The 12,337-nt window shown below is 48.8% G+C and overlaps 1 protein-coding gene across 3 annotated transcripts in view; it reads left to right on the top strand.

The window, feature by feature from the left end:
- LPP (LIM domain containing preferred translocation partner in lipoma) overlaps positions 1 to 12,337 on the top strand; it is a 300,872-nt gene that overhangs the window by 21,081 nt on the left and 267,454 nt on the right. The window contains exon 1 of one of the 3 annotated variants that reach the window (XM_082224281.1): positions 11,205 to 11,409. The exons of the other annotated variants lie outside the window; for them this stretch is intronic. The gene's annotated coding sequence lies outside the window, so the exon portion shown is untranslated. Of the gene's footprint in view, positions 1 to 11,204; positions 11,410 to 12,337 lie in introns of those variants that run through there. 3 annotated transcript variants of the gene reach the window in all.

Below are 12,337 nucleotides of genomic sequence, written 5' to 3'. Positions count from 1 at the left end.
GTTGGCTGGCTGGCTGCCAGCCCCTTCTGCAGGCAGACTGGAGAGTTGGGGGAAAGCTAGACTGCTCTCTTCCCCTAGTTTTAAGCCTGATGCTAGGTAAAGGTAAAGGGCACCCCTGACCATTAGGTCCAGTCGCAGATGACTCTGGGGTTGCGGCGCTCATCTCGCTTTATTGGCCGAGGGAGCCGGCGTACAGCTTCTGGGTCATGTGGCCAGCAGGACTAAGCCGCTTCTGGCAAATCAGAGCAGTGCGTGGAAACGCCGTTTACCTTCCCGCCGGAGCGGTACCTATTTATCTACTTGCACTTTGACGTGCTTTCGAACTGCTAGGTTGGCAGGAGCAGGGACCGAGCAATGGGAGCTCACCCCTTCCCGGGGATTTGAACCACCTACCTTCTGATTGGCAAGTCCTAGGCTCTGTGGTTTAACCCACAGCGCCACCCGCGTCCAAGCCTGATGCTACAGCTTTGCAAAAGCAGCCTCCTCTAACCAGGAGCCCCGAAAATGTTTCTAAAGACAAATCAAAAGAGCATAAGGTGGGGCCTCTTCCCACTTTTATGATTCCGTGATTCTAAGTTTGTGGTCCATTGCTGCCAGCTGTATGTGTGAAGGAGGCCTTAGTTAAACTGCAAAAGGGTTGTGCTTCTCTGCAAGGATTGTGGCTCCGTGGCAAAGCATCTTCTCTGCACACAGAAATGTCCCATGTTCAGTTCCCCAACATCATTTCCAGGCAGGGGAGGGGGGACGAATTCTGCCTGAATCCTTGGCAAAGCAAGTCTCAGCAATACTGAGCCGGACGGATGACGAGTGAAGGCAGTTCCTCTGAGGACAGTTGCCTGGGGGAGACGGGTATGTTTTAGGCTGGAGAGAAGGAGATTAAAGAGGCCATGCTGACAGCTTCCAAGTGTTTAAAAGTATGTCGGGAAGAAGCTAGGGAATAGTTGTTTTTGCCCATCAAGCGAGGATCAGACAAGAGGCAGGGGATTTGAAATCAATGTTGCCGTTACGCGGGGAGATCAGTGCGATTTCGCCTGTCCTGTGAGGTTGCTCGCCTGCAAATGTTAGCAGAAGTATGCAGAGGTATCTTTCAAGACCAGTTTAAATGGCAGACAATTGGAATGGGGATCCCCTTAGGATAAGTGTTCCAACCTTCAAGATCAGCTCACCAAGCAGGCAAGCAGGACGTCGTTCCCTTTTCCTAACTTTTCCTAAGAGAAACTTTTCCTAAGAGAAAGCTGGTCCAGTTTTTCTTCTTCTTCTTTTTAAAGAGCATTAGATAGATCAGATGCAATATAAAGAACAGTGCTGTAACGAAGCAGAAAGATTACACGGATAAATAAAGGTAAAGGCAAAGGTACCCCTGCCCGTACGGGCCAGTCGTGTCCGACTCTAGGGTTGTGCGCTCATCTCGCTTAAGAGGCCGGGGGCCAGCGCTGTTCGGAGACCCTTCCGGGTCACGTGGTCAGCATGATGAAGCTGCTCTGGTGAGCCAGCACCAGCGCAGCACACGGAAATGCCGTTTACCTTCCCACTATAAAGCGGTACCTATTTATCTACTTGCACTTAAGAGTGCTTTCGAACTGCTAGGTGGGCAGGAGCTGGGACCGAATGACGGGAGCTCACCCCGCCGCGGGGATTCGAACCGCTGACCATACGATCGGCAAGTCCTAGGTGCTGAGGCTTTACCCGCAGCGCCACCCGCGTCCCTTACACGGATAAATATTGCCCTATAATTCCTACCACCCCTAATGATTTTTATTGTTTTTTTGTTTAAGTACAAGAACAACATACAGTCATACCTCGGGTTATGGACCGCCGAAACCCAGAAGTACCACAATGGGTTACTTCCGTGTTTCGCCGGCTGCGCATGCGCAGAATCGCTAAATCGTGCTTTGTGCATGCTCAGAAGTGCTGAATCACAACCCGCACAGACGCGCAGCTGTATAACCACAGTAAATTGTTCAATGGTTCAGTGGTACCTTCCTGTTAAGTTTCATATGCAAGACATAATACACACGCAATATGTTTATGTATTATCAATCCAAGTAGCCTCTCCGCAGAGAATCTTGTGTTGAGGGTGGAACAAAAATATTTTCTGTCTCTTTTATGAAGGAAAAGGAAGGAAGCCAGGTCTCACCAAAAGTGTCTATCCTTGAAATGCCTTTAGTTATCCTTCTGTGAATTTCACCGTATAATTTACTGTTTCAAAATACAATAGAGTCCACCGTAAAGCAAATCTGTTCAGTGCTTCTTCTTTTATACTATTTTATAATAATTTGTTTCACAAATTTATGTAGCACATGATTGTAAAAAACACATACCTTCAAATACAGTTAACAATACAATTATCACAAAGGAAAATTAACAGTAACAATGTAAAATTTTGTAAATTGAAAATAACCATAAGCTGAAAACCGATTCAAAGTTGCATCAACTTTCTAAACATTTGGGTAGTGTGGCACTTTGCTGATTATCCCAGATTTTTTGAACCATTCTGAAACTAAAGGTGCCGCTCAGCACCCCGTAACCCCCCCCCGAAATGTTCAAAATACGTAAAAGCCACTTCCAGATATATAGCGGAATATGTTGTTGTTTAGTCGTTTAGTCGTGTCCGACTCTTCGTGACCCCATGGACCAGAGCACGCCAGGCACTCCTGTCTTCCACGGAATATAGTGCAAGTTTATTGCTCATTTCCATGTAATTCGCTTCCAGGGAAGGGGAGACGGGGACCCTTTTTGCAAATAAGACGGAACTATTGATCGCTTCTATTTCTATGCTGTTTTTTATTCAAATAAATTCCAAAGTGGCTTACAAGCAAAAGATAAAAATAACATAATGGAACATCACGAATACAGCATAAATCGTATAGAATACTTAACCAATCATCACTAAAACTATCCCAAATTCCCAATGAAACAATTACCACCTATGTAACACTATTGCCAAAACAACTAAACAATAATATAAACATCAAAAATAATATTATAGGATTCGCAAAGTACAGCAGCATTCATATCTATAAAACAATATTAAGAACATTAACAAAATAGCAACAAAACATAGTGTTGAATTTGTACACATTTTTCGCCAATAAATGATTTTTATTGGTTTTACATATACCGTATTTTTCGCCCCATAAGATGCACCGGCCCATAAGACGCACCTAGTTTTTTTGGGGGGAAATAAAGGAAAAAAAAATTATTTTCCCCCCCAGGTGCGCTGCGCTACACCAGGAGCTTGGGGCGTGCGGAGCTCAGCGCGCCCCAAGCTTCTGCGTGCCAGCAAGGTCTCTGCTAGCGTGGGAGAGCCGCGCCCCAGGGAGAGCCGTGAGGTCAGCGCGCCCCAAGCTTCTGCGTGCCGGCAAGCAGTCCGCTAGCCTTGGGAGAGCTGCGGGGCTCTCCCAGGGCTAGCGGATCGCTGCGCTACACCAGGAACTTGGGGCGTGCTGAGCTCAGCGCGCCCCAAGCTTCTAGGTTCGCGCAAGCAGTCCGCTGCTGCCCCAAGCCTGGCGCACCCGGTGGGACCTCCTGCCGGGTGCGCGAGGCTTGCAGACACTCGCCCGAAGCAGGGAGAGCCCTCCGGAGGGCTCCCCCTGCTTCGGGCGACAGGCTGCCGCCCCAAGCCTCGCGCACCCGGTGGGACCTCCTGCCGGGCGCGCGAGGCTTGCAGGCATTCGCCCCATAAGACGCACCCCGATTTCCCCTTCATTTTTGGAGGGGAAAAAGTGCGTCTTATGGGGCGAAAAATACGGTAATCACATTACATAACATCGTAGCCTCTTATTTTATCTCTTTGGCTCGACTGAGCCTGACAACTTCCCTCCCTCCCGTCTGATGGTTTACAAAATGTAAACTTTACATCTTTACATTTCGCTTCGTTTCCTATCCTGTTATATCATTACCTAAAATATTTTATTACTCACCCTGAAAAGGTCGCTATTTCATCTTACGTATAACCCCGCTAGTGATGTTAACTGCTTACACTTGTCTTTCAAATACAGTGGTATCTCGGGTTAAGTACTTAATTCGTTCCGGAGGTCCGTTCTTAACCTTGAACTGTTCTTAACCTGAAGCACCACTTTAGCTAATGGGGCCTCCCGCTGCTGCCGAACTTTGCTTCAGGATGAGAACAGAAATCATGCTCCGTCAGCACGGCAGCAGCAGGAGGACCTATTAGCTAAAGTGGTGCTTCAGGTTAAGAACGGACCTCCGGAACAAATTAAGTACTTAACCCGAGGTACCACTGTATTCCTGTTGTGTTTTGTGATTTTCCTGATGTTTTAAGTGAGCCGGAACTGGTCTGTGACCGTAATAATACAATTCCATTTAAAGCTCAAATATAATGCGGGAATTAGCAGGGGAACCTTGTGAAAACTGCCGTGGGAATGCGTGCCGTGGAATGAAACTGCCGTGGGAATGCGTGGTTGGTTGGGATTGTGGGCTGGTATTACCCAAGCTAGGCCTCTGCCAGAGCCACCAACCCTTTTACTGGTTTTGGAGGTATTATAGCTGCGTCTTTTGGGAGAGAGATAAGGAGAGACTCTCTGCTCAGGGTGCAGCAGCAGCCCTTGCTCAACACCTTGCTTACCTTGGCTGGGCGTGGAAGGCGCTAACTGTGGGGTTAAGGGGAAAGGTCGACGCTTAGTCATTCTGCTCTTGCCAGCAAGGCATTCGCTTTTCGGGAGAGACTCCCTGAGGCAGACACACTTGGTGCCTTTTTCACACTTCACCACTTGACTCGATTTCACCCAGTGGCGCCGCCGATCCACCTGATCTCTCCCACTGCCTCTCCCTGTGGGATGTCTTGTCGCCACGGACTGGCGGAGGCATTGAGTCCCAGTACATCTGACCGTGGCACATCTGGTGCCCTGGGCAACGGGAGAGCGGGGCCGGGCACCAAATAAAGAGAAACTGAGCTTTTAATGTCATGGGCCCAGTCCTGTGGAACTCTCCGCCACTGGAGATTCAGCAGGTGCCTTCTGTGCCAAGTTCTAAGCGCCTGCTGGGAACGTTTCTATTCCTCCAGGCCTGTGCAGGCAACATCCTTTCACAATGGTTTATTGAGGCTTGCTCCTTTAAAATTTGCGGCTTTTAATTTTTTAAGACGTTTTCATGCTTTTATTGTATGGTTTTAAAAAAATCTTTTTAATGCTGTAAACCACTTTGACTTTTTAATGATTTGTTGCTAAATAAATAAATAAATTTGGGTCCCCAAAGCCATTAATAAGTTTAATTTGCAGAGGCTATTCATATTCCACATAGCCATCAGGGATCAATTCATTAGATGCACATTTTAATGGGAACCTAGCTAATCCTCATTTCCTGCAAACTGAAACACAGCCATCCTTTGACATTTGCACCGCTCTGCATTTTGCAAGGCCTTTCTCCAGCAGCCGTGCGCGGGAAAATGTGCATATTTGGAAAAATAGCGCATAGAATGCATCACATGTAAGGATAACTGGCTGCAAAATTTGTGTGTTAGTCAGAAGTTCCTATTAAAGTGCTTAGTAATTTTTTTATATATACTTTTAGTATTTTACAAATACCTTTCATAGTTTTTATTCCTGTGATCTGCATTGGACCACTGCGTGCCATGTATGTTGTTGTTTAGTCGTTTAGTGGTGTCCGCCTCTTCGTGACCCCCTGGACCAGAGCACGCCAGGCACTCCTGTCTTCCACTGCCTCCCGCAGTTTAGTCAAACTCACTTTTGTAGCTTCGAGAACACTGTCTCACCATCTCGTCCTCAGTCGTCCCCTTCTCCTTGTGCCCTCCATCTTTCCCAACATCAGGGTCTTTTCCAGGGAGTCTTCTCTTCTCATGAGGTGGCCAAAGTCTTGGAGCCTCAGCTTCAGGATCTGTCCTTCCAGTGAGCACTCAGGGCTGATTTCCTTCAGAATGGATGGGTTTGATCTTCTTGCAGTCCATGGGACTCTCAAGAGTCTCCTCCAGCACCAGAATTCAAAAGCATCCATTCTTTGGCGATTAGCCTTCTTTATGGTGCCATGTATAAATCTGTTTAAATCGAATCTCTCCCCTGTTCCTAACTCTGACGTCCCTCCTCTCTTAACTCTGGTCCAAGCTGGAGAATTGGTGAGAATATCTTTCCTACTTCTCTCCAGAGATGACAAGCCTATTCAGGTGGTGCCTTGCTCTCTCCAACTCTCCTGTGCCTTGAGGGTGAGATCCTGATTGCGGACAGCTCTCAGTCAGTTCTAACATGGCAGAAGTAAACACCGCTGCCTTTCGTGTTTCCCTTGCACCCGTGTCTTCTTGTTGATGGATGGGGCAAAAGGACTTGTGTGCTTGAGAATGGAGGTCCAGGGGTTTGATGTTACACTATTTCTCTCTACTCCTCTGACCTTTGAGATGCAGAATCTGTTTTGATGAATGGAGAGGCATCGCTGAGTGGCAAGGGGATTGCAGCTTTGAGGGAGCTTATGGGGTTGGCAGCAGTGGGTGGAGCGATGGCACTGACACTCTGTACAACCTGCAGTGCAAAAAGGACAAGGTTTTTACATCTTAAATTTCACATTTAAGCAGATAGATGGCCTTCTGTCCTGGATGCTTTAGCTGAGATGATGATGATGATAATTATTATTATTATTATTATTATTATTATTTATACCCTGCCCATCTGGCTAGGTTTCCCCAGCCACTCTAGGTGGCTTTCAACAGAATATTAATATACAATAGTCTATTAAACATTAAAAGCTTCTCTAAACAGGGCTGCCTTCAGATGTCTTCTAAAAGTCTGGTAGTTGTTGTTCTTTTTGACATCAGGTGAGAGGGTGTTCCACAGGGCGGGTGCCACCACCGAGAAGGCCCTCTGCCTGGTTCCCTGTAACTTGGCTTCTCGCAGCGAGGGAACTGCCAGAAGGCCCTCAGAGCTGGACCTCAGTGTCTGGGTAGAACGATGGGGATGGAGACGCTCCTTCAGACATTCCTGCATTGCATGGGGTTGGACTAGATGACCCTTGGAGTCCCTTCCAGCTCTACAGTTCTGTGATTCTATTATCTCCCCCTGTGCCATCTGAGCAGTTTCTGTTCAATCCAGCAAGAGTCATTGTCACCTATTGTACCCCTGATCCAGTTCCCACCCACCAGAAACTGTCTTTAAAAAGCAGAAAAGCAAGCTAGCCATGGCTGATCCTGGTAGAATCATAGAATCGTAGAATTGGAAGGGACCCCCAAGATTCATCTAGTCCACCCCCTTGCAATGCAGGAATATCAGTTAAAGCATCTGAGACAGATGGCCATCTAACCTCTGCTTAGAAACCCCCAAAGAAGGAGAGTCTACAATCTCCCGAGGGAGTCCGTTCTGCTATCAAACAGCTCTCCCTGTCAGAAAGTTCTTCCTGAAGTTTAGTCTGCATCTCCTTTCCTGTAACTTGAAGTTGTGGGTTCGAGTCCTACTCTCCAAAGCAGGAGAGCCCTCTTAATGTGACCTGGAATCACGGAACTATAGAGCCAGAAGGGACCCGAAGGGCCATATAGTCCAACCCTCTGCAACACTGATGTGGCAGCCTGTTGCAACCGTGGCACAGCCGACTTGGGACACAATCATAGAATCATAAGATTGTAGGGTTGGAAGGGACCCTGAGGGTCATCTAGTCCAACCCCCTGCAATGAAGGCATCTCAGCTAAAGCATCCAGGACAGATGGCCGTCCAACCTTTGCTTAAAAACCTCCAAGGAAGGAGAGATCTGAAGAGCTTCTGGCAGAATACCTTTTCAGGAGTTGCATGTCTGCTTCTGTGTAATACAGTCATACCTCGAGTAACAGATGCTTCAGGTTGCGTTTTTTTGGGTTACAGACTGGCAAAACCCGGAAGTACGGGAATGGGTTACCTCTGGGTTTTGGCAGCCGTGCATGCGCAGAAGCACTAAATCACGCTTTGCGCATGCTCAGAAATGCTAAATTGCAGCCCGTGCGTGCGCAGACGCGCAGCTGTGGGTTGCGAATGATGCAGGTTGTGAATGTGCATCCCGCATGGATCACGTTCGCAACCCAAGAGTCCATTGTAAAATAATAATAATAATAATAATAATAATAATAATAATAATAATAATTTATTTATTTATTCTTTATTATTTATTAGGGACGCGGGTGGCACTGTGGGTTAAACCACAGCGCCTAGGACTTGCCGATCAGAAGGTTGGCGGTTCGAATGTGACGGGGTGAGCTCCCGTTGCTCAGTCCCTGCTCCTGCCCACCTAGCAGTTCGAAAGCACGTGAAAATGCAAGTAGATCAATAGGTACCGCTCCAGCGGGAAGGCAAATGGCGTTTCTGTGCGCTGCTCTGGTTTGCCAGAAGCGGCTTAGTCATGCTGGCCACATGACCCGGAAGCTGTATGCCAGCTCCCTCGGCCAATAAAGCGAGATGAGCGCCACAACCCCAGAGTCGGCCACGACTGGACCTAATGGTCAGGGGTCCCTTTACCTTTACCTTTATTATTTATACCTGCCCTGGCTGGGTTTCTCCAGCCACTCTGGGCGGCTTCCAACAAAATATTAAAAAATACCTTAAAAGTGTAGGACTTGATACGATCCTGTTCCGCACCAACCTGTATCAGACTGGCGTGTGCTTGCGTCCTCCCCACCTCTGGGTCTGTGCGGCCTAGGGATCAGTTGTGCAGACTGGCAACGCCCCTGGCACACACGCACAGCCCGACTTTCCTATCCCTCCCTGTGAAATCTGAGCGATATCCTGTGCTGCCGCCAGATCCTCTCTGCTGCTGGCCTAAGCCCCCCCTGAGCCCTGCAGTAGTACATCATGAAGCCAGTTTCTGAGCAGATCCTTGCCATATATGGCCAAAGCCCAGGACTCCTGCTCCTTTGCCTGCAGAACTGATAAGTGTCTTGTTTTAAGAGAGCAGCCACAGTCTGCCCCCGCAATCTCCAGCTGCGTCACAGCCTTTTTCTTCTGGATTGCGCATTCTTTAGATTTTCGGCCCTCACATCGCGGAGAGAGGACTGTTTGCACTGGGAGGGCTGTCTTGTCTTCTGCAACTGGCCCCCAGGGAAAATAGATAAATAAAATAGAGGGCATATAAAGGCTGCAGTCCCATTGAACTCTCTCGCCCCAGGGCCCAAGGAGGGGAAAATCCCAAGGCTTCCCAATCCAGGGAGGGGGGAGAATTACATTTACAAGGCAAAGCATTGTAAGCCACTCTTGGGCTTTATGTGTGTGTCCTCTTTTCCGTTTGAGCTGGAGAGGGGGTGCATGGAAGGATTATTTATTATTATTATTATTAAATTTATATATAGCCCTATACCTGGAGGTCTCAGGGCGGTTCACAGAACAAAAGCAAAATATAAAACCACAAAACATATAATTAAAATAAAAACAACAACCCAATACACCCCCCAAGATCGGTGGGGGCTGATCTTGTACTTTCTTTTTCTTTTATTTGATGCAGTTACAAACTTGGTAGATCAGGGGAATGCTGTGAACATAGTGTATCTTGATTTCAGTAAGGCTTTTGACAAAGTCCCCCGTGATATTATTGCGAGGAAGTTGGTAAAATGTGGGTTGAGTGAGGTAACTGTTAGGTGGATTTGTAGCTGGTTGACTGACCAAACCCAAAGAGGACTCATTAATGGCTTCCCGTCATCCTGGGGAAAAGTGGCAAGTGGGGTGGCCCAGGGTTCTCTCCTGGGCCTGTTGTTGTTCAACGTCTTTATAAATGACTTGGATGAAGGAACTGAGGGGATGCTCATCAAATTTGCAGATGACACCAAACTGGGAGGGGTAGGCAATGCCGCAGAAGACAGAATCGGGATTCAAAATGACCTCAACAGATTGGAGAACTGGGCGCAAGCTAACAAGATGAATTTCAACAGGGACAACTGTCAGGTTCTGCACTTAGGCAGGAAGAACCAGATGCACAAATATAGGATGGGGGGGGGGTCACCTGGCTTACTAGCAGTACATGTGAAAAGGATCTCAGGGTCTTGGTGGACCACAAGTCAACATTCCAACCAGCCCCACCCAGCATGGCTGCTGTACAGGGATGATGGACGTTTGACGGTTCCATCAACACCTGAGCTATATAGGCAATGCAGTGCCCATGTGCCCAACCCCAGGTGTGGACCTGGTAAAGTTGCTGCTTTGCTGAAAGCCATGTTGTTTATGCCAGAGCTACTGTGGTCGTCAGCACATAGAATCATAGAATCATAGAGTTGGAATAGACCACAAGGGCCATCGAGTCCAACCCCCTGCCAAGCAGGAAACACCATCAGAGCACATGACAAGGCCATTGGCTGCCTGTGAAGCCCTGTGCTTTGTGAGAGCTGCTGATCAGCTGGGGTTGGCGCTTGGTTTCTGCCAGGTGATGGGCAGACAGGTGGCCCCCACCACCTCTCCAACGTGGGAGAGATAAGGATTCAGCCAGCTGCCCAGATCCAATTGCCCACCTGCACTGTTCCTACAGGAGTGAATGGATGCACATAGTCTGAGGAAAGTCCTTTCCAGCTCTGGATTCGACAGTTTGCAAAAAAAGAGCGTGGCAGTTGCTCTGTTGCATCAGATAGATTTGTGGAGTCATAGAGTCGAAAGGGACCACAGAGGGCCATCTAGTCTAGCCCCCTGCAATGCAGGAATCACTGCTAAAGCATCCCTGGCAGATGGCCGTCCAACCTCAGCTTAAATCCCTCCAAGGAAGGAGAGTCCACCACCTTCCGAGGGAGACCATCCTGCTGTTGAGCAGCTCTCCGAAACTGCTTCCTAATGTTGAGACGGGATCTCCTTTCTTGCCATTTGAATGCCCTCTGGAGATCAAGCAGTCCAGCGCCCCGTTCCCCCCAGTGGCTAAGCAGATGCTGTCAGGAATGGCGACCGTCGTCGAGAGGTGTTCTGCCTCTGAGCGTGAGACTTCCACTTTGCTAAGAGCTGCTGACAAGACTCTCAGGGCTTGCTGAACCCACTGAGGAAGAGAAACCTGCAGGAGCTGGTGGCCTTTGCAACGCCTTTCGTAGTTCGTAGTTCCCTGCAACATTGGCAAGGCGCTGACCTGGCACTGTCCCAGCACCCATCTCGACGTTAATCATTGACCCACAGCGGGGGAATTCCGCCTCTGGAGCGGCCGTCCCCAAGTTGCCCGAAGAAGGGCGATTTTCCTGACATCCTTTGGTAGTCGTGATCTCCATATTTGGAAATGTTTACCCATGCTCTGATCTATTGGAAGGGGAGGGGAGGTGACTCAGGGCCTGGTGGAAGCGAGATTTGAATTCCTCCAGGCAGGAGAAGTTTCCCCCCTTCCTTCTTTCTTTCTTTCTGCCTGCCTCTCTCCCTCTTCCTTGTGCTTGTGGTCACTCCGGGAGTTTCGCTCACTCCTGGAGCCGGTTCCAAATTTGTTCCGCTCTGGGACAAGGCGTCCCCTCGGGGAGGGAGAAGAGCCCAGCCTCCAGTAAGTACCTCCTTATTGGCCTCGTGAGCGGAATGGCGAACAACCAGGGTGGCAGGGTGAGGGGTCACGACGGAGCTTGCATTGTGCCATGTGGGTCCGGTTAGCGAAGAGGCAAAATGCCCAGTGCCAGACAGCAAGGGAGGGCAAGGGGAGGAGGAGACAGGCAGCTGTGCTTCAGAGTCCTTTCCGGCAGGCTGTCAAGGTCCTTGCCAGTGAGACTCAAGGCTGGCCTTGGCATAAATTGGCAGTGCCAGCCATGGTTTGCAGTCCGTTGTTGCCATTTGCCTTGAGTCCCAGCAAGGCGTCAAAACAGACTTTATGGTTCCTGACATGCTTTGTCTCCAGAAAGAGCTGCCTGCCCATGTATGGTCCGTTGAGCCGGAGGACTTATTCATTGCCCAAGTTAATATTTATCTCTGATCCATCAAAGGAATGGAGATCTCAACAGGAACAGTTTCTTCAGCTCGCAACTTGTTTTCTGTTGGTGCCGCAATCGCCTCTTGTTTTTCTCCAACGTGCCAGCCCACATTTTGCATGCAAAAATTTAGAAATCTGACCAGATAGGGAGTACGCAGGAAGCTACCTTGCAATGAGGGAGACCATTTAACTTAGTATTTCCTACACGGACTGGCAGCAATGGGTTTTGGGCAGGAGGGTCTCGCAATCCTGCTTGGCGATGCTGTTGCAGATTGAACCTGTGGGATCTTTTGTATTCGAGGCAGATGCTTTGACCCTGAGCTACGGCACGTCCCCTGAACCCCTCTCCTTCCCTTTTTCCTGAAAGGAAATTGTTTTGTGGACAGTCAGGGAGCCAGCAGGAAAACCCTGGATCCCCTACTGCTTCCTGGCTCCCAGGGGGAAATGGAGGCAAGCCCCAGCTTCCCTCCTTTATCTTACTTTGCAGGGCTGCTGTGACGCTGGCCACAGA

The sequence above is a fragment of the Podarcis vaucheri genome, assembly GCF_965113315.1.
Source record: "Podarcis vaucheri genome assembly, chromosome: 5".
Classification (NCBI taxonomy): domain Eukaryota; kingdom Metazoa; phylum Chordata; class Lepidosauria; order Squamata; family Lacertidae; genus Podarcis; species Podarcis vaucheri.
This window is presented reverse-complemented; position numbering and strand designations above follow the sequence as displayed.